General features: G+C 37.8%; 1 pseudogene; it reads left to right on the plus strand.

Annotated features, from left to right (window-relative positions):
• The first annotated feature begins 22692 nt into the window (after window positions 1–22692).
• Window positions 22693–23298, plus strand: LOC105552511 (annotated as a pseudogene).
• The last annotated feature ends 215 nt before the right edge of the window (window positions 23299–23513 follow it).

Raw genomic sequence — 23513 nt, forward strand, 5'->3', positions numbered from 1 at the left:
CAGAGTTGTTCTGTCACCCAGGCTGGAGTGCAGTGGTGCGATCTCAGCTCACTGCAACCTCTGCCTCCCAGGTTCAAGTGATTCCCCTGCCTCAGCCTCCTAAGTAGCTGAAAAGAAAAATAGTTTTCTATCTTTAGCAGAGACAAGGTTTTGCCATGTTGGCCAGGCTGGTCTCAAACTCCTGACCTCAGGTGATTCACCCACCTCAACCCCCCAAAGTGCTGGGATTACAGGCATGAGCCACCACTCCTGGACTAAAGCAACATTTTCTGAAGAAATGACTTGCAGACAATGATTCCTCAAGAAATTCTGCAAGAGAGGTGGAGGGCAGGCTCTTTCAATCAAAATATATAGAAAAGAGTGCTCACAATTCCTTACTCTTAGAGATTTAAAATGCAAATAAACATAATGTTTTGAGAAAGTTTGCAATAAAGATACCTGTTAATCTTTGTTTAATCCAGTGTTTCGATGTTACTTAATCACAGACACACTTTTTTTCCATGCAGCATCTATTTAGGGTCATGGAATGTGCTTTGAGAAACACTACTGGAGTGGCATTTCCTAGAACTTTAGAAGGTAAAACAGAAAACGCACATAGAAATCAATGTGATAACTTACAGATAGGCTCATAGTTAATATAGAGAGAACAACCAAAATTCAAAGCACTAGCCCTTAACAGTAGCCAAATTACCAGGACTCTTTCAAAAAAAAAAACAGAGTTAAAATTCTCATCCATTTGCATTTCTAAAATGCTGCTTTCCAAAAACATAGTGTGGCTAATGTCCTATTAATGAAAGAGAAGAATCATAAAAGCTTTTTTTCTCTTTCCGTTCCACACATACACGCTTTGGAGTGGGGTACAAGGGGTGCAACATTATTCTTTTTTTAGACCACTAAAAGGCTATAGTATTAAACCATCCCTAAAACTGGCCACATTTAAAATCCATTAATATAACCAAATTCCTGTATGTAGCTCTGTCAATATGGGTCTCCTTTTTTATTGAATTTTCTTAGGGCAATTAACTAGAGCACTCTAACTAAATAGACTTGTATTTATTTAAGTACTGCTAGAGATATGAAAAAAAAATTTTTAAACCACACGTACACTCTCTTGCCAGGATCTAGGGAATGCTGACCTGTCTGAATGTCTCTTTTCTTTCTCTTGATCATCTATCTTTAGACTCAGGAGGACCAAAAGTAACTGAATAAACATTATCTTGTCCTTGGCCTTCATCAAGCAAAATTGTTTATAGCTGAGACCATTTCCCTTTAGAGTCTGAGATCATTATTTTAAAGTAGATTGTCAAATGCTCCACAGTTGATCTCAGTTCTGCTCTGCCATTTGCTGCTCTATGAACCAAGTCCAGGGCATGACATTAAGCCTGTGACTACATAACATGAGAAAAATGTTTTAAGACAGAATAAAACATCACGTACAGTTTCTGGCAGTGAATCTTAACAATTGAGATATCCTTGTCCAAGGAAACACTTCAAGATACCGTTACAGAAAAATGACAACCATGCCTACCCCATAGGCAGTTGTGAGAATTTAATGAGATGATGGATGTGAATGAGCACAGTGCTATAACGTACACAGATTTTCAATAGATGGTTTGAATCGCAATGTTATGAAATATGTTTAATCAAATTAACCGTGTGCATTTCAGGAAATATTGTGGCTACCTGCCTGCATGTTCTCGCAATGGTGCACTGCCTAATTTTTATCTTTCTCCATGTTTATACTCCATCCTACAATCTGGATCAGTCTTATATGTAATTAGGAAAGGATGATGCCTGATAATGTTGCCTGATGCATACAAAACAAAGTCTCCAATTCTGAAACCTCTCCTTTTGAATGTGATGTAGTCAAATTTAAATGTTAGTATCCACATCTTAAGAGAGCATTATAACATGCAAAATGTGTGCCATATATTATCTTATATAATCTCTTCAACCACTACTAGTTAGGCAGGTCAAGTCCTTTGTACCCATGGTTCAGATGAGTGAGATAAGACTTAAAGAGGTTGTATCCAGGCCCCAAACCAACCTCCAGAATGGCAGCATAAAACATTGGTCCAGTGCATACTCCTCATTCAGTCTTTGGGTCTGAACAGTTCTTCCCAGTCTGTTCCTTTCATTTGAATCCATCTTGTTTCTGACACTTCGGGTTGTTAATTGGCTCCTTATTTCTTCACTTTTATCCTCTTGAGAATGTCCGGTTTTATGCATGACACTACTGAATCTCCACCCAAGTTACATGGCCTCATCTACTCTTCTCATTTACTCTGCAGCCCTGAATACTCTGCATTTGGTCTCCCTGCCCTAAGTGTCCATCTTCCTCCTAAGAGGGAGCTTCCAAAGGGGTTTGCGGGCATTGAGCAAGAAGCAGGTATGTGGCACATTGAGTATCTGCCCCAACATGGTCCGTCTTTTCTGTAGCAAAATCAGAACCGGTAACTGAAACCAACGTACTTTCCAGTGCTAAACAATTGAGACAAAACCAACTTTCCTGTTCCTGTGTGAAACAATTCCGAGACCAAACATAATTTCCCGTTTCCTAATTTCCTAAACAATTTCCAATTTTTAATTTTTTAAACAACAATGAGACTAGGCAAAAACAACACCTCTTTGCTCCAGGAAATACTTGCTCCTAGTTGGTAAGAGTGTAAACCAATTAAACTGATTTTAACTTATGAAGCTAACAGTTGACACACAATGCTTGCTTCAAGACACCTACCCTTGCCTATGCTCACCAGTCCAAAGCCATTTGTCAGAAATTCTGTCTAGTTCCACTAGTTAGTTACCAACCTTGCAAAATCCACTTAAAAGTACCCAGCCCAGGCCCCCCACATCCCTAGAAATACCCTCCCCTGACTTGCTCCTACTGAGACATTGTAAAGTCACTATCTTAGTGTCTTCCTTTATTGCAACAAGTCTAATAAACTTACTTTTGCTTGATCAACACGTTTTTCTTGTGATCTTTTTCACAGTCAACAAACATAAAGTGACCCCAACATCAGTGTTTATCTTCCAAATTACCCTGATTCTTTGTCACAGGATTTTTTTATATTCAAGGATCAGTGTTCTCCTTTAAAATGTGAGATTTATTTGTTGCCACTAACATTTAGTTAAAGTATATTTATGTATAGCACATACTCCACTGAATGGCACATGACACAGTTTACGTTAATAATAGCACCAACAACAATAGCAACTATCCTTACTATCTTTTATGCATCTTTCAAACTCCAGACATTTCATACACATTATTTCATTTGTTTCAACCGTCTTGTCAGCAAGACAAGTTATATACTCCATTTCACATGAAGAAACTGAGGTTCTAAGAGATTAAATAACTCTTCTAAACTCACACAACTAGTAAGATTCAAATCCAGGCAACCTGCCTGCAGAAGCCAAGTTCATGAATGCATAGTACTGTTTAGAATTTTTAAATAGTTCTGATTTCAAAAAACACTTTGTTTCTACTAAGTAAAAATATCCTGAAGGAGTGAAAATGACAGAAAAGATATAGGACTTCTGGAAAGAGAACAGAGTAAATTTGTTTTCTGGGGGTTGAGTGGTGTTCCAGTGACGGAAGGACAAAGGCAGAATTGCATGCCGATCAGCCAAGGAGTAAATTTGGCAACGATGTAGAGAAATAAGGACTTTTATACTTTGCTGGTGGCATTGCAAATTGGTACAATCTCTATAGAGAGTTCTTTGGCAATGTCTCGCAAAATCACACACATAAACACACTCGTACTTGCTTGTATTCACATAAAACATGTCTACAAAGATACACAAGAAACTGACCAGATGAGTTATCTCTGTGAAGGGCACTTGGAGCATGAGGAAAAGGGTTATGAAGGAAACTTTTTCCCTGTGTAACTTTCATATGTCTTGAATATTAAACCATGTGAATGTTTTCCTTATTGAAGATATAAATGTAATTTTAAAGTAATAAACAAACAGAATAGATGTTTTTTAAAAAGATCTCTAATCTTGCTAATTTAGAATCAAAAGTAGCTGGTGGTATTATACCCACACTCCCCAATTGCTTAGCCCGATTCCCAAACATCTGCTGGCACATATTTTGTAGATAAATTTCTGGTAAATATAAAATATTATAATTTCATTAATCTGAAAATGTTAGTAAATCTCATTAGAACTCTGATAAATACATATGTTATACCTAATAGTCTATTCAATGTTTATTTTTATTTCAGTATTTTTTTTTAATTTATTTATTATTGTTATACTTTAAGTTGTAGGGTACATGTGCATAACGTGCAGGTTTGTTACATATGTATACTTGTGCCATGTTGCTGTGCTGCACCCATCAACTCGTCATATTTCAGTATTTTAAAGAAATATTTTTATACCCCACCTTCCCAGATGCCTTCCAGATTTACAAAGAGCATGAACTAGGGAAGGAATACGTCGTCTTCTGCCAGCAGTAGAGCTTTGTTTTACTTAAACGGTGAGCCTGTTTTACTTCAGACAGGAACTTTTATTTCATCTGGGATTCAAATTGCTTTTGAAGTGAAGGGAAGTAATTTGCAAAGCCTGCAGAGCCTCTAAATTTTCATTAATACATGTAAGAGGATGACTCAACTTCAGAGAAAGGTGGAGCAGAATTGTCTCCTTCAGCTCTGAGCTCCCTGTGTGGGAGGCAGCCACTGGGAGAGCATGTACACATGACTACTTAACTTCTTCCTTAATCTGGGAGAGGCCATGGAGAAACTGGATGAGTGAGAAGAGACGTCTACACTTGCTCTTGGATGTGGGCATATGCCCTGTAACCACTGAACCAGTGCTTTGGAGTAGAAGGAGGCACAAGAGTGCTACTGAGCAACTCCTGAATGCCCACCCCAGTGCTGCCATTCAGGGGCCATGGACACACCAGAAGAGAAAGCACAGGGTGAGACCCCAGTGATGAGGGACCTCCGACACATAGGACCTGAGATTCTTTGTGGGGAGAGCACATTTTCCTAACTCAAAGCTATAGTCCTAGAAAAACAGACCATCATGGAAAGCCTTACATTACCCACTTTACAGTATTATTGCCATCTACATTGTCATTACTCCCTATTATTGTGTGTCTCTATGTGCCAACCACAACAGTGGGCATTTTGCATACATTTTCTCTAACCATCACAGTGACCCTAGAGCATAAGCATAATCTCTAATTTTCAAAATGAAGAAACTGAGGTGCAGAAAACATAGGTGACCTACCAAGATCACGTGTTAGAAGTGGATGAGAACTCAGGGCATTCTGACTCGTTATACAACAGGACCTCTTTACAAATACTCAGATTGGGCCAGGCGCGGTGGCTCAGGCCTGTAATCCCAGCACTTTGGGAGGCCGAGGCAGGCAGATCACCTGAGGTTGGGAGTTCGAGACCAGCCTGACCAACATAGAGAAACCCCGTCTCTACTAAAAATACAAAATTAGCTGGGCATGGTGGTGCATTCCTATAATCCCAGCTACTCGGGAGGCTGAGGCAGGAGACTCACGTGAACCCGAGAGACAGAGGTTGCAGTGAGCTGAGATCATGCCCTTGCACTCCAGCCTGAGCAAGAGTGAAACTCCATCTCAAGAAAACAAATAAATACACAGGTTGGAATAATTTCCAAAATGATTGACAAAGATTGACAAACCAAAGTAGCATCAAATGTATTTGAAGTCTACAAATGGTACTGGTGGGTGACACAATCTCTCAGCTTCCTGCACTGAACATCTTTGCAGCTCACTCACAGTCACTTGGCAAAGAGCGAGCCATTTTCTGCATCTCATCCATCACCTCTTTTGCATCTTGAAACATTCACCACTCTCACTGTCAGAATGAAGAGCTATCTTCTAGGCAGCACCCTTTCTATGTCATCCACACCCCCTTAGCTTTTCTGAAGCCCAACTTCCTTTGAACCAGGTATATGTCTGAAGCATGAAATCTTCTTTGAAAAATCACTATTTTAGGAAAGCAGGAAGTAAAAAAGAGTCTACTGCCCAAAGCATTCACTTTTCTCCAGGTGTGTCTCTTTTCTTAGTGATGAGTCCATCTCAAATAAAAGTCCTCTGCACAGCATTTCCACCCTGCAATCTCAGGTATCTGCCTTCCTTTCTTTTCACAACACATCTTCTGAACTTCAGGTTTTCTCCAGGAAAGATGTTACATTTTCTACATTTCTCTCACTACACATTAAGAATCTCCCTTTAGTCACCACTATGGGTTATAATGGTTTAGAAAGAACTGATATAACATGTACATGTCAACAAAAGACCTGGCCTCTTCCCTCTTATTCGTGCCAGAATTGTGCCATAAAGGAGTTCAGCTTTCTCAAAATCCAGAAAGACACATTGGCTGATGGTCCCTTACGCCTTACGCACATGTGCACACACACACGTCAAATCTCATGCATTTTGTAGGCTTTCGGAGTCAAATTGCATCCTCGTTTTTTGGAGAATATTTCCCTGACTTACCTATCCCTTAGTGGGCTTTCCATCCTCTGATCAAATTACAGCATTTATTATTTATGTTCTTTGGCATTTAACATATACAATAATATTTTCAAGCAAACAATTATTAAATCTTTACATTATAAATACCTTGGGAAAAGGAACTAGACATCGTCTGTTGGCACTCAAGATACTGCCTTGCCCAGAACAGACACTGGGGAAGAATAAGTTTAAACATGAAACAGTTTTTATTTTTTTTAATTTTTTTTTTTTTTTTGAGACTGAATCTAACTCTGTCGCCCAGGCTGGAGTGCAGTGGTGCGATCTCAGCTCACTACAACCTCTGCTTCCTGGGTTCAAGTGATTCTCCTGCCTCAGCCTCCTGAGTAGCTGGGATTACAGGTGCCCACCACCACACTTGGCTAATTTTTTTGTATTTTTAGTAGAGATGGGGTTTCACCATGTTGTCCAGGCTGGTCTGGAACTCCTGACCTCAGGTGATGCACCTGCCTCGGCCTCCCAAAGTGCTGGAATTGCAGGCAAAACAATTGTTTTTTTAAACTAAAATTTAAAATGCAAATATTCTTATAATGATCGTGTCCCTTGGAAGTAGTAAACGAACGTCATACTACACTTATTCAAAGATACTTCTAGTACTCAACGCATGCCTACTAATCCTCCTGTTTTATTATCTTTATAATATTTTTAATTTGCTGAAAAGTAATTGTCAAAAGCTATCACGAACCAGGAATTTTTATGGAGACTGAAGATTCAAAGCACCAAAATATCAAGAAACCTATAAACCATATGAAGAATAAAGACATATGAAAGTGGAGTAGAAGAGGTACGTGCTATCACTGAGGTGTTAAGCAATTGTTACAGGAGCACAGAACACAACCAGTTCTCACCAGGAGGTTCTAGAGGTCAAAGGACAAGTGAGAGCTTTACAGAGAGAGAGAATGGGAAGGGCATTTCAGAACATGCAGTACACATGGCAAACTTGAGGACAGGCAAGAATGCTGGGGCTAATTTTCATCCTTTGAGAACAGATCTGATTTTTGTGGGGACAGGGACTTGTCAAAGATATTTGAAAGCCAAGTCTGATAAGGTAGTAGATAAAATGTTGGTAAAAACCATTTGAGCCCAAGCAGGCATCATAAACTGGCTCTCAGGGAGTGTCTAAGATAGAATTTATAGATGTGAATTACAGCAATACAAATAATTACTTAGAGTATAAAGCCCCCTTGTATGTATACAGTTTTGTAAGTGTGTTTAAACATTAGTCTTTACTTCTTTCAATCCAAACTTTGTATTACTGTTCAACTAAAGAATGTATGAAGAGTAGAAATTAATAAAATCCTGATTTCAAGTTATGTTTGAGATTATTTGCCCAATTATTGTGAGGAGTTCGTGGACATTTGGAAATGCTTACACATATTGAAATAACAGTGAACCTCTCTCTTAGTTTCAAACTAAATACTGCTTGCAACTCAAAGGCAACGAAATAAAATCTTTTGAGCTTTTTCAAAGATATTTGTAAGGTATTATTTCATACTATAGTTGTGGTGATTTTTATTACATATTGTCAAAAGAATAAGCAAATTATTGTTCAAAACTTGTCAGAAGCTGAATTTATTTTAGTCTTTTGATAATTGCTTCTGATTATTAAATAACTAAATGTTTATGGTAGAAGGTGCGGAAAATACTGGATAGATCAAAGAAAAAGAATAAAAATCACCATGACTCTACTGAAGTCATTATTTTGGTAAATGTCCCTCCTGGGCATTTTTCTTTTCATTTGCACTTGTTTTTCAAAATTGCCACCATTAGTATACATGTTTTGGGTCATTATTACTTCATGTAATAATTGATTATGAATGTTGACTATGAGAAATTCAAATTCAGCTTCTCCAAATCAGAAAGAAAAAGAGACAAATTTTCAAACTAGCAATGGAGTATCAATTTTTTCAATATTAAGGAATAATCAAAATGCTTCATTAACTGTGATGTCCTACTCGGCAAGTACTCTGTGAGGGCAGCTTATTTGGCAAAGCCACTGTAGATTTAAAATAACTAGCTCCAACTGGATCATTTGTTTTACTTCCTAAAGACAAAATATTTCTACTTTTAATGGCATGCAGATTTAATTTCTTCCACACTGCCTTGCACTGGAATGCCATCCAGTAGAATGATCAGAACAACCATCAGCTCACATTTGGGCTTTGTTCAGATAAGTCCTGCTTTGTAGCTGAAAGGTAATTTTCCATGTAAATTCAATTTTATATCATTGGAATAAAAAGAAGTGAATAAATATTAAAGTGTTTAATGGAAAAAAATAATTTTCATGGGATTAGCTAACACTTGAAGAATTTTCAAGAGAGAAAAAAATCAGAAATAAAGCTTAAACTCACTGAACAGAGACAAGAAAATTAATTGACACACTGTATAAAGTGCACTGATTGTTAAATAACTGAATATTTATATTAGAAGGTGTGGAAAAATACTGAAAATCCCAAAAAAAAGCAACAAAAATCAGCCATGACTCTATTATAGCCACTATTTTGGAAAATATCTGTCCTACTCTGAGATATCTGAGATCCATCCAAGTTATTACACGAGATAAAATCCACGTTTCATTATTTGTTTAGTGTGTATTTTTCAAATTCCAGATTATGACCCTTTAAATTTCAGATTGTAAAATTGATTTAGTGTATCACAATTAGCATTTTACAATTTGAAATAGAATAGAATTGAAAATATGAGTAAGCATAGGGTCTAAAACTTTTATTTCAGATGTATACATCAGAGGAAAGGTAGGTCCTGAGGAGGTCTGTAGGTCACGATTTTAAACACTTGAAAGTCCCTGCTCAGAGCAGAGTATTTCAAGTGCCATCCTAATTATGAACTTGGAAAGATTAGAGTTAAATGGGGGCTGATTCCATCAGCCCTCAAGGTGAACAACCAGGGCATGAGTTGTGGGAGCCCCTAGACCAAATTTCTGCAGCAGTGGGAGGTCTTGCCTAGGGCTGCTCAGAAGACATCCTGAGGATAGGGGCATCTGATGGTGCTAAGCTGATACCCATAGCCAGCATTCACAATGAGGGCATCTAACGCATGCTGCCTGCTCCACAATGTTCTGATTCTGACTCACTTAGTCTATTTCTACTACTGTAACAAAAATATATGAAACTGGGACATTTATAAAGAATAAAAATTTATCTCTCATGATTCTGGAGGCTGGGAAGCCCAAGATCAAGGCTCTGGCAAGATGATATTAGCTAAAGGCTGCACTCTGCTTTGAAGATGGGGCCTATTGCTGCATCTTGCAGAGAGAAGGGATGCTGTGTCCTCACATGGCTTAAGGGACAGAGAGGGTGCTCCCTTCAACCTCACAGTTTTTGAAGGGTGCTAATTCCATTAACGAGGGCAGAGCCCTAATGATTTAATAACCACCTAAAGGCCACATCTCCTAATACTGTTGCATCAGGGGTTAAGCTTTAACATAATTTTTGGAAGGGACTCCATCATTTAAATGATAGCACTGGCCAAGATGACCATGTGAACATGCGGTTTAGCAGCTAGCTGAGATCACACTGCTGCCACTGTGGACAGGGAGCCATGAAGGAGTTAATTTTCTAGGTTCTTGAGGATCAGAAAATGTGGTTTAGGTAAGTGGGAAATAAAGACAGGCTATCCTGCAGGTCCAGGAAGGAGCCTCAAATCTCTGTGTTCACATCTGCTAATCATATCTATCCTTTTGTGATGGATATGACCTTTTAGTGACATCCAAGCCAGCTCTAAAGTGACTGCTTTAACAATCACATGGGCCTTCGGCAAATTAAGTTTGATCTTTATTTTGAAAAACTTGATATAAAAATACTATAAAATTCACAATCCATTCACTTTATCACAAGAAATTTCATCAGTATATTTATTAATGAAATAGGATGAATTTTGGACTCAACATATAATGTTGAACATTATACATTTTTGAATGACTCTAAGAGAGGCTTTAAATTTTATATCACCTACTTGTCCAAAAAAAATTCTTTTACACGATAACTCTTAAGAATTGAAAAAGATTATTATTAAAGAGTCTCAGTCAGTAGTTTCATTAGCCATTTCAAATATAGAACCTGATATGAAATGATAATGTTCACATAAGCAAGCTCAAATGTATCATTAAAAATTTTGAGTGGAAGTTATATGCAAATTCAATTTGGGAAATTTTAACCAAATTCAATAACTGTGATTTTGTTTCTATTCCATAATAAAATATGACATAAAGGAAGTATAACGACATTTCTTAAACCCCCATAAACATCAAATCCCTTCCAGTTTACCCTGGTATGCAGTACTATATATGCCACGATGAAAATAATTTATAGAAATTGGCATCAGTTAACAAAACAAGAATTGGAATAAGTCATTTTTGTCCAGCCTCTGCTACTCTTTCTATCATGTTGAAGACTAGTGCTGGTTGATTTGAACAAGGCTCAGAATTTATCACTGATACATGTGTAGATACTGTTTGGGGAAGAATATAAAACTAAAAGGAGCAAGGCTTTCATAAAGAACTGCAAATTATTGTTGTCACCACCCTTTCAATGCAGTGGTAATAATAATTTCTGCAGCTTACTCAGGATATCTTTTTATGACAGGGTTCTGTAACTGATGTGGCTCAGCTGGTGGATCCATTAGAGACACTAGACAAGGTACAGTTGTCTCTAATCAGAGGAGCTACAATACCTGAAAAGATCCTTTACTGGAGATTTTATGAATAAAATAAAAGTGTCCATTGAGAAAGACAAATCTTTTATATTCATTTTACTTTAGAAATACCTCAAGCAGTGTTGTACAGCAGTCTGAATATGCTTTACAGCTGGATTTGGTAGATATTCACAGCCCATTTACTTAAAGGAATGGCCTCTGACGCAATCCATTTTGCATTCTCTTCCTGCAGGACCTTCTCATCTTCTTCTTTGCTATGTCAGTCTTACATTGTGTTTTCATCACTTGATTTGGGCCTTTTTATTTCACAGTCTGTCTTATTTGCTAGTATAATAGTTTAGAACTCACTTTGTGGAAACAGAGACTGACCACAGACACTGGATTTTAAAATAAGGCTTTTTATGTATAAGAACCACATTGCAGCCGGGCACGGTGGCTCACACCTATAATCCCAGCACTTTGAGAGGCCAAGGCGGGCAGATTACTTGAGGTCAGGAGTTCGAGACCAGCCTGGCCAACATGGTAAAACTCCATCTCTACTAAAAATACAAAAATTAACTGGGCATGGTGGCGCATGTCTGTAATCCTACTTGGGAAGCTGAAGCAGGAGAATTGCTTTAACCTGGGAGGCAGAGGTTGTGGTGAGCTGAGATGGTGCCACTGCACTCCAGCCTAGGCAATAGAGCAAGACTCGATCTCAAAAGAAGAGAAAAAACAAAACAAACGAACAAGCAAAAAAACACATTGCAGGTGAGAAAGAGCAGATGGCTATGAGCCAGAGGCTGGGGCCCACTCCCTTGCCGTATCAAAATTGCAAGATTTCTTTTATACGTAAGTATAACTCAAGCGCGCCCCACTAAAAATTACTTTGTGGTCAACAGTAATTTTTGAGATCGTAGTAGTCACAGTGATCAAGCTCTATAAAGGCTATTTGAAAAGGCTACTGATAACATATATTTGAATGAGGTTACAGTCTGTATCCAATAAATGGTATACATCTCTAAAGCTGCCACAGTGTTATCCTGAGGAGTGAAAACACTGCAGATACATAAAGAACCCACAATGTTTGCTCACAGGAGTACAACACTGAGGTTCTCTTTGTTGGTAGAGGTTTTAACTTGTTTAGAATGTGACTGGAATTTTTGTCCAGACTACTTTTCTCTTCCATACCAAAACAATATTGATTGATGTGTATAGAGATTTATTCGTTCCCACATGCTATGCAAAGTAGGCTACCTGCTGTTCAACTGAAAGCGGTTTTTCTCTGATTTTATATCCAAGTTCTTTTTTACCAATCATGTTCTGCATATTCAGAACATAAGCTCCACAAAAAGGAACTGTCTCATCTAGTTCATCAGGTAATATTAGGTGCACAATAAACATTTATGAATACACAAATTAAAGGAAAAGCATATATCATCCAAAAAAAGAATATCCCTCTTTACTGGCATCCAACATGAAAATTAATTCTCCCATCACCACCACCATAATTTGGCAGAACGCAAAAACTTTAACATTTCCTCTGTAACTCCAAGAAACATCGAGCTGCCACAGCTTTACAGGTGTTTCTGATTAATCTGTTCACACCTATCACAGTGTAAGCATTATGACGAAAAGTATTATTGTCATAGAATCAACCAAAACTTATGGTAGCAGATGACAGAAAGGGAGGAAATAGGTTCTGTCTTTTATTTCACCTGGAGTGAAGACTCTGGATTCCCAATCTGTCCTCTGCACTGACTAGAGTTCTGGGTAAACAACTACACTCTAGGTTCCCAAAAAAATCAGTATCATTTGAAAACATTTGATCTCAGTATTTCTCAACTAAGAGAACCACATTATAAGCGTCCTGAGGTCAATGACCATGACTTCTTTTTTTTTTTCAGTTTTCTCCAACCCCGTTAGTACCTAATACAATATAGATAAAGAAAAGACACTCAAAAATAGATGATAGACTCGGACTATCGGTTAAAAAAAAAAAAAAAAAAAAAACCAAGTTCAGGAAACAAATAACAGTTCAATCCCTAGTGAATTCCAGAAGGCCGTCCTTGCAGTTATGAAGAGAAGAGAAAGGCAGCCCCTGTCCTCTGAGGAGTCCCACAGACTAGAGATGCTTCAAAGCAAACTCTGTCTTTCATATAATACCTTTTAAAGAAGATAAAAGTAGCCCCTCGCTTCCTGCTCTTTACACCTTTTTACACTATTTTGGAAATAGCACAGGAAGTGACTCGCAGCTGAAAAGCCATTTGTAGCATCACTGAGCCACTAATGGCCACTCACTCCCAGCAGGCTTATTTGTGAAAATATGACTGCAGGTTTAACCTAGTGAGCTGCATGCTTCTAATAACATCCAACAGTCCATAGCTGATTTTGAATATACCCCAGGTTCCGAGTGGATCATGGAACTAAATCATCTCTTATTCCAGCTTGCTCATTTTGAACCAACTCATTTTACAGTGTGGTTAGCATAGCCTTTTCAGTTAAGGATGATTGCTCAAAGCACTTAGGGCAATGTTGTCTTAGCACAGCATCTAGAGTGAGGCAGTTGACACAAATTGCATCTTATGCTTCTTGAGATTTAATGCTCTTACTGCCAGGAGAATATTTTTGCAATGGTTACTGATGTATAACAAAATAAAACTTGCATCAAAATCAAACCCCCAATCAACATTCCTATCTAGTCCAAGATTCCAATTATATCACCTTTCCAGTAACCAAGAAGACAATAAAAAGACTACATTTCCTAATATCAAAAGCCTTTAGTATGATAAGAATATAGGGGAAAACATTCTTTCTATTGTAAAAGTTCTTTGGTTCCCAAATAAATAAATGGACATTTTTAAAGATTTCATACCAAAAAATGCTGTTCATTCACTTTTTGCTTCTTAATCTATACTAAACCTAAATGTTTATTGTAGAGCTCAAAAAATTACAATAATGTATTTATTCTCTCTATTCTATATTGAAAGAAAAAAAGAAAACACAGGAAAGAAAGTCACTCTACATATGGAGAATACACCAGGTATCTTATAAAGCAATCTTTGTGTAACAATACACACCACTTTCATTTCCTAGAAGCATATTGCGCTGGCAGTCATAAATTTTAAACTGCCCAGTTAGATTTTATACCAAGCAATACAATTTAGCCTTCTGTGGATCCATGAACTCTTTGGTTCACCATGAATTAGATGGTCCCACAAATCATCACATACAAGATAACGTGCACAGTGTGCATATTTTCCTATTAATTACTTCTCCAATGCTAATAGAATTAAGTACTGGCCCTATTACATTGGCTCCTGATTTTAATTACAGTTCTACGTCTTGTAATAATGTTAAAGAAAGTCTTTTTGAGCTCATCTGGCTTCATAATCAGAATTTTCTATTCCATTTCTACGATTTTCATTTTAGTTGGCCTGATCTTTACAGGTCTAATATTAGACTTAGCTATAGTCAGGCATGGATCTGGTTAGAGGGTGTTTATTCTCCTCTCATCCCACTTATTCACTGTTTGTTCAAAAAGGTGCCTGAGAAGGACCCAAATAAAAGCGGATGCAAATAAGGATAAATAGACTGGATTTGTCTGCATGAAATTTCAGCTTCAGTGTGTTGGTCATTTGTTCTTTAGAGTCATTTAATCGCACTGTTGACTGTAATATGTAGTCTTCAAAAATTTGGTAAGTGGACCAGGAAGTGAGTACCTTCAAACAGCTTTGGTCTTTCTGTGAAGTCTGAAGTCTGTGGTTACAATTATCATGGCTTTTGTATACCAATGGTCATTGTATTAACCAGAAGTGAACATCAGAGAATGCACAGAAAGAAAAATATGCCACTAGAAAAGGAAATTATTCTAATCTCCAAACTATAATTTTGGTATATCTCTTTTTATTTACTTCTTATGGGAAAATAAAAGCCTCTACAAACTTTTAGATGAGTAGGCTATAAATTGTTTGGGGAGTCTGTTCTGCTTGGATAATCTCTCCAAATTTGGGAAACTACTAAGTTTTACCTAAACCAGTGAATTTTTTGAAGTAACCAAAGCATGTAAACATTCTCCTGAGAAGTTAGATGTTTCTAATTTGAACTTCAGATTTAAAAAGGATATACTAGCCAGAGTAATCAGACAAGAGAAAGAATTAAAGGGCATCCAGATTGGTAAAGAGGAAGTCAAACTGTTGCTGTTCACTAATGATATGATCATATACCTAGAAAGCTCTAAAGACTCATCCAAAAAGCTCCTAGATCTGATAAATGAATTCCATAAAGTTTCGGGATATAAAATCAATGTATGCAAATTAGTAGCACTGCTATACACCAACATTGACCAAGCTGGGAGTCAAATCAAGAATTCAATCCCTTTTACAACAACTGTTGTAATAGAGAACCCAGAAGTAAAGCCAAATACTTACAGCCAACTATCTTCAACAAAGCAAACAAAAATATGAAGTGAGGAAAGGACACCCTATTCAACAATTAACCCTGGGATAATCAGCAAGCCACACGGAGAAGAATGAAACTGGATCCTCATCTCTCACCTTATATGGAAATCAACTCAAAATGGACCAAAGAATTTAATCTAAGACCTAAAACTATAAAAAGTCTAGAAGACAACATCAAAAAACTCTTCTAGATGTTGGCTTAGGCAAAGAATTCACGTCCAAAAACCCAAAACCTAATGCAACAAAACCAAAAATAAATAGATGGGACCTAATTAATATAAAAAGCTTCTGCAGAGCAAAAGAAATAATCAGCAGAGTAAATAAGTGACCCACAGAGTGGGCAAAAAATACTCATAAACTATGCATCTGACAAAGGACTAATATCCAGAATCCATAAGGAACTCAAACAGATCGGCAAGCAAAAAACAATCCCATCAAAAAAGTGTGCAAATGACATGAACAGGCAATTCTTAAAAGAAGATACACAAATGGCCAAGAATCATATGAAAAAAAAATGCTCAACATCAGTAATTATCAGAAAAATGCAAATTAAAACCACAATGAGTTATCACCTTACTCCGGCAAGAATGGCCATGATTTAAAAATGCAAAAATAATAGATGTTGGCAAAGATGTGGTGAAAAGGGAACACTATTCCACTGCTGGTGGGAATGTAAACTAGTACAACCACTATAGAAAACAGTATGGATATTTCTTAAAGAACTAAAAGTATAACTACCATTTGATCCAGCAATCCCACTACTGGGTATCTACCCAGAGGAAAAGAAGTCATTATATAAAGAAGTAATTATATAAAGATGACACTGCACATGCATGTTTATAGCAGCACAATTAGCAATATATATTTCGCAAATATATATATATTTTTTGTGGGTCAAAATATATATTGCAAATACACACACACACACACACACACACACACCCACACACCCACCATGGAAACTACTCAGCCATAAAAATGAATGAAATAATGGCATTTACAGCAACCTGGACGGAACTGGAGACCATCGTTCTAAGTGAAGTAATTCAGAAATGGAAAAACAAATATCATGTGTTCTAACTTACAAGTGGAAGTTAAGGTATGAGGATGCAAAGGCCTAAGAATGATATAATGGACTTCAGATTCATGGGAGAAAGTGTGAGAGAGGGGTGAGGAATAAAAGACTACACATTGAGTACAGGGTACACCACTTGGGTGATGGGTCCACCAAAATCTCAGAAATCACCACTAAGCAAACAAAGCAAAAAAAGTATGAACTGGGGAAAGGACGCCCTATTCAACAATTGACCCTGGAATAATTGGCAAGCCGCATGGAGAAGAATGAAACTGGATCCTCATCTCTCACCTTATATAAAAATCAACTCAAGATGGACCAAAGAATTAAATCTAAGACCTATAACTATACAAAGTCTAGAAGAAAACATCAAAAAAACTCTTCTAGATGTTGGCTTAGGCAAAGAATTCATGTCCTAAAACCAAAAAGCAAATGCAACAAAACCAAAAATACATAGACGGGACCTAGTTAAACTAATATGGTCTAAACTATATATGGTTATCCATATAACCAAAAACCACCTGTTCCCCAAAAACTACTGAAACAAAACAAAAAAAATTTTTTTTAATTAAAATAAAATAAAAGGACTATATAGCAATGTTTTTTAAAAAGACAATGGGTGAATAAATCTAAAAAATATTTAGAAATTACTATTTTTTGTATTAAGTAAATAAGGGTAATTCCAGTATAATTCTGATATTTTTAAAAATACTGTTTTTAATCTCTCAAAAGAAATAATGTTTTCAAAATTTAAAAAGTAAAAAAAAAAAAAAACTTAGAGAAGAATAATACAGTCAGGATTATTTATGTGAGACTGTGTGTGTATTAGTCTGTGTTCATTCTGCTGATAAAGACATACCCAAGACTGGGAAGTAAAAGAGGTTTAATGGACTTACAGTTTCACATGGTTGGGGAGGCCTCACAACATGGCAGAAGGCAAGGAGGAGCAAGTCATGTCTTACATGGATGGTGGCAAGCAAAGAGAGAGCTTGGGCAGGGGAACTACCATTTTTAAAACCATCACATCTCATGAGCTTTATTCACTATCCCTAGAACAGCCCAGGAAACATCTGCCCCCATGGTTCAATTACCTCCCACTGGGTTCCTCCCACAACACATAGGAATTGTGGGAGTTACAATTCAAGATGAGATTTGGATAGAGACACAGCCAAACCATATCAGTGCGAAATTAAAAACTTAATGTAAATAATCAGGATTATCTAGTGATGGCTAAATAAAGGGTATATATACATGCTAAACATAGGTGAACCTTGAAAACATTATGCTTTGTGAAAGAAATCAATAACAAAAGAGCACATACTATATGATTCCATTTACAGCTGACCCTTGAACAACACAGGTTTGAACTCATAGACAGGTTATTTTCAATAAAAGTTACACCAAGTATACCTGTCCCTACTGCTTCCCCTTCCCCCTCCTCCACCTCTGCCACTGCCACCCTTGAGACAGCAAGACCAACCCCTCGTCTTCTCCTCCTCCTCAGCCTACTCAAGGTGAAGACAATGTGGATGAAGACCTTTATGATGATTCACTTCCACCTGATGAACAGTAATGATATTTTCTCTTCTTTATCTCAATAATATTTTCTTTTTTCTAGCTTGCTTTATTGTAAGAATATATTATATAATAATATAACATACAACTATGTTTATGTTATCAGTAGAGTTTCTGGTCAACAGTAGGCTATTAGTACTTAAGTTTTTGGTGAGTCAAAAGTTATATACAGATTTTCAACTGCATAGGAGATTGACACCCATAACCTCCACGTTGCTCAAGAATTGACCACATACGAAATGTTCAGATTAGGCAAATCCACAGAGAGAGAAAGTAAACTAGTGTTGCCAGGGGCTCAGAGCCAGGAGCAGGGGCTTCAGGGGTAGAAGCAATGTGGGGAGAACAGGGAATAACTTGGGTAGGGGGTTTCTTTTTAGGATGTTGAAAATGCTCTACGATTGATTGTGATAATGATTGCCTAATTCAGCAAATTTACTAAAAGTCGTTGAATTGTACATTTTAAATGTTGAATTGCAGAGTATGTGAATTACATAGCAATAAAGCTATCATATTAAGAAAAACATGAGCTTTGAAATGCTAATTTCTGCTATAAATAAGGATAAAAAATGCCTTGTATGAGGACCTTTAATAGTAATGGTCAATGGATTTTCTTTTGAAATATTCCTAGACTAGTCACACAGATGAGAATTTCTAACACTTAGAATTTATGTTTTACAAAGGAGGTGAATATCTTATGTACTGTCCCAGGGAGGGTGGAACTGAACAGTAGATGCAATTATCTAAATCACCAGGGCAAATATCTCCCTATTCCATTGAGAAGGGCTATGGATCTGCTGTCACCAAGGGAAAAAAACAATTCAGCATCTGCATTAAGCAGATTATCTATTTGATCAGATTGTCCATTTCAGATTGATCAGAACCACCAAGCTACTGTTCACTTTTCTGGCAAGTTCTATTTGCTCCTAATTATCACTTTGTTTCTAGGCCCTCAGACACTTGTCAATATGCTAACAACACATCGAGGCATGTGTTGGACCCTCTACCTGCCCCCCTCATTGTCTTTATGAAAAGAGAGATTTACAATTTAATACACAACTGAAATAAACCTGAAGAAATTAACATGGCTGATATTTTATTTATGGTGGAGAAGTATGTCTCAAAAATACAAAATAAAATTATATTAAGTACTCATGAGCAAAGCCAGAAGTTGGTTTTACTCACCCAGGGACACCCTGTCTCCAATCCAACCTAGGCCACAGGTGACAGGGAGCAGCTCACAGAAGTCAGTTTCATTCCTCTTGACAAATTTTACAGGCATCATCCGTTTCATTAAAGAGTTAGGGAAGCCAGGCCACAGAGGGCATGACCAATGAATTTACAGTTCTATGAAACAAGAAATGAAAGCTCCTGCCTGATTTCTTTTAACAAGAAGGCAATTTTACAAAGCACTCAGATCATGCCTACATTTTTGCCATACTTTAATTCTTTGGGTGAATTTATATAAATCCAAAGGTAGATGTTAAAATGGATGGATAGACAGACAAGAGACATCAATAAATTAATAAATAGAAGTTTGTAGAAAGCATAGTGAGAGTGAAATGCAAAATCCGTCGAGAATCGACCATCCAGAACTAGGGCTGCTCATGTCACTGGCTCTTGGGGAGAAGAGACACGTGTCAAAGCCCGTACATGTCAAATGTACTGGACCCATCACTCCTTTCTTAGCAAGAAGAGAATATTCAGCGTTGACCTAGACTAAGTCACTTGTCTGGTGATCCTAGCAGCAAATGTCAGAAATTGTTGCCCTTCACTTTATCTGTCACTGACACTTGACCATAGTGTTTTTTCATTCTTCACCAGAGAAGAGAAAGTCAACTTAGAGGAGGAGGTGGGGCTGTCAGGGGAATGCTCGGAAATGATACACTTTTTGAAAATGACAGATTGTCCCAACTGAGTCCAAGTACTCCCTGTTAAGAACACTTGGGACAGGTTATTATTATCCCAGCATGATTCAGAGAGGGCTCACTCCTGCCACTAACATGGAAACAAGGTGAAAGCCTATGACATTCCATCCAAGGGAGACACATCTGGCTGTGGCCACTCAGGAGTCTGCTGATGTCTGAATGAGCATCCATTCATTTCTGTGGCCTGAAAGCTGATGCCAGCAAGCTATCTGCAGAAGGTGAATGGGAGTTTTGATTGTCACTGAGTTGGGTAAAATTTTGCAAACTTCCCTACGGTGTTGAGTGGAGAGAAAATAGAGATTCCTCTCCATTGCAATGCGCTCTTTGGAAATTTAAGAAAGTAGGGGAAATACATGGAGGATACATGATTTTCCTTGGAGAACGGGCAGGTGTAGGGACAATGCCCACATGTCTTAAGCTTTATTTTTCCCCTCAGTAAAAGTCAGTGCCAAAGAGTAGAGAAAGCAACTGCCCCTGAGCTCTGAGAGAGCACCCCCTGTCATGAGCAGGAAATGAAGACTGTAACTGATTCCATTAGATAAACAAGTGTACCCCAGTTTGAGAGAATAAATTGTGCAGAAGGTACATTTCGAAAAGAGTGATCAGGCTGCCCCATTAGAGATGCTGTGTTCTCACACTGCACTTTGTCCCCTAGTTAGAAGGAAGAGATACAGGCAAAAAAAAGAGGGAGCACTTAAGCCATTGGTGTTCCGAGATTAACAATAGAATGTGCTCAGAAATGGTGAGCGGTAATTGGCCTGGGTCCTTGGAGTGCACTCAAGCCATGAGCATCATTTCTATAAGGGAGCCCTCAGGTTATATGTCACCGAGTGTCCCACCTATGACCACAGACTCTGCTTGCCACATCTCTAGGCATTCTGAAAAGGACAAAAAGAGACCCAGCTGAAAGAAGCTACAATTATTCCTGACATTTCAGAATGCACCTTTGCCATGTTCAGAATATTCTGTCATGGGCTTTAAAATGAGAACTATTACAGGAGAAAGTCTGGGCAGCAGTCTCCTTTTGAAAGAGAGCTCACCTGTACCCAGCCTTGCCTCAAATTGAAACCGATTTTAACAACTGATTGAAAAGTCTTCATTTCATCTGAGTGAAAGACATTAGTAACTCCTTCTAGCTTTATGCTGGTTAACTTATGATGAAGTAGTGAAATGGGGGAAATACAAATTTTTTGTTAAGAGACTAGAAGGAAACAGGTCACTCAGGCTAGTGGTAGGTGCGAGCTTATTAATGATATACTTTCTTCTTTATACATCTCTGCCTTCCTCAGTTTTTCTTCAATGGGCATATGTTACATTTATATTCAAAAAAGTTATCAACAAAAGAAAAAGAAAGAAAAATATTACTATTAGTCTTTAACTTGCAAAAGGAATTTTAAAAAGGCAAAATACAGTTAATGGTGATGTTGCTTTTTTTTTTTTTTTTTGGCTTATGACTGTTCAATTGCTCCAGTACCACCTGCTTATTTCTTTTATTTTTTATTTTATTTTATTTATTTTATTTTATTTTATTTTATTTTACTTTAGTTTAAACAGGGCCTCATTCTATCACCCAGGCTAGAGTGCAGTGGCACAATCATACCTCATGGAGGCCTCAAATTCCTGGGCTCAGCCTACTGCTTCAGCCCCCCGCCTCAGTCCCCCAAGTAGCTGAGACTATAGGCACATGCTTCCATGCCTGACTAATTTTTAAATTTTTTGTAGAGATGGAGTCTCATTATGTTGCCCAGGCTGGTCTTGAACTCCTGGCCTCAAGCAATCCTTCTGCCTCTGCTTCTCAAATTGTTGGGATTACAGGCATGAGCCACCATGCCTAGCCATGGTGATTTGCTTTGACAGGCATGTGGGTGATGTCTTTTTGTTTTTTCTTTCAACTCTTATGTAATTTTCAAATTTTATCCAAAGAACAAGTATTTTAGTTAACAAAACCTGGAGGAGCAATGGAAATTTAGAAAGAAAATATTGACTTATTCAATTTTAATGGTCGGGAAAGTAAGGTAAGAGATTTTTGTTTCTAATCAGAAGAAGGATGAGCAAACTGGTCCCAAGATGCTTCTTGAGAACAAACGGCAAAGACGAGGAAGCTTCTACCTGCAGCCAGCGGTGGGTCAGGAAAATCTTACAGTCACCAAGCAGTATGGATTTGAAGGCCTCCAAAAGCCCTATACTCCAAAACCTCTTTTCTTTCCTAAAAGAACACCCATACCAGCTTCTTGATGTCTCTGACGTTATTGCCATTCCAGTCATTATTTCTTCATCGTCCATGAATGTGTTCTCTGGAATTGCCCTTCTCAAAATGTAAATGTCCTTGAGAAGGGGATTAGCAGCCACTGGCAATTCAGAAAGATTAAAGGTGTTGTGAGAACATAGGCTAGACCCAGGCTCCAGCTACAAGTCTTTCTCTACATAGTAGTGAAGTCTTGCACACCTTAACTTCTATTGAAATCAATTTCTCGTCTATAAAATGATTACCTAAGAGATTATTTTGAACAGTATGGAAAAATTGAAGTGATTGAAATCATGACTGGCCGAAGCAGTGGCAAGAAAACGGGCTTTGCCTTTGTAACCTTTGGGGACCATGACTCCATGGATAGGACTGTCATTCAGAAATACCATACTGTGAATGGCCACAGCTGTGAAGTTAGGAAAGCTGTGTCAAAGCAAGAGATGGTTAGTGCTTCATCCAGCCAAAGAGGTCGAAGTGGTTCTGGAAACTTTGGTGGTGGTCTTAGAAGTAGTTTCAGTGGGAATGACAACTTTGGTCATGGAGGAAACGTCTGTGGTCATGGGGCCTTTAGTGGCAGCCGTGGTGGTGGTGGTGGATATTATGGCAATGGGGATGGCTATAATGGATATGGTAATGATTGAAGCAATTTTGGAGGTGGTGGAAGCTACAATGATTTTGGCAATTACAACGATCAATCTTTAAATTTTGGACCCATGAAGGGAGGAAACTTTGGAGGCAGAAGCTCTGGCCCCTATGGTGGTGGAGGCCAATACTTTGCGAAACCACGAAACCAAGGTGGCTATGGCAGTTCCAGTAGCAGCAGTAGCTATGGCAGTGGCTAAAGATTTTAATTAGGAAACAAAGGTTAGCAACAGAGGAGAGCCAGAGAAATGACAGGGAAGCTACAGGTAACAACAGATTTATGAACTCAGCCAAGTACAGTGGTGGCAGGGCCTAGCTGCTACAAAGAAGACATGTTTTAGACAAATACTTATGTATATGGGTAAAAAACTTGAGGACTGTATTTGTGACTAATTGTATAACAGGTTATTTTAGTTTCTGTTCT

This window comes from Mandrillus leucophaeus, unplaced genomic scaffold, assembly GCF_000951045.1.
Source record: "Mandrillus leucophaeus isolate KB7577 unplaced genomic scaffold, Mleu.le_1.0 Scaffold56, whole genome shotgun sequence".
NCBI lineage: Eukaryota > Metazoa > Chordata > Mammalia > Primates > Cercopithecidae > Mandrillus > Mandrillus leucophaeus.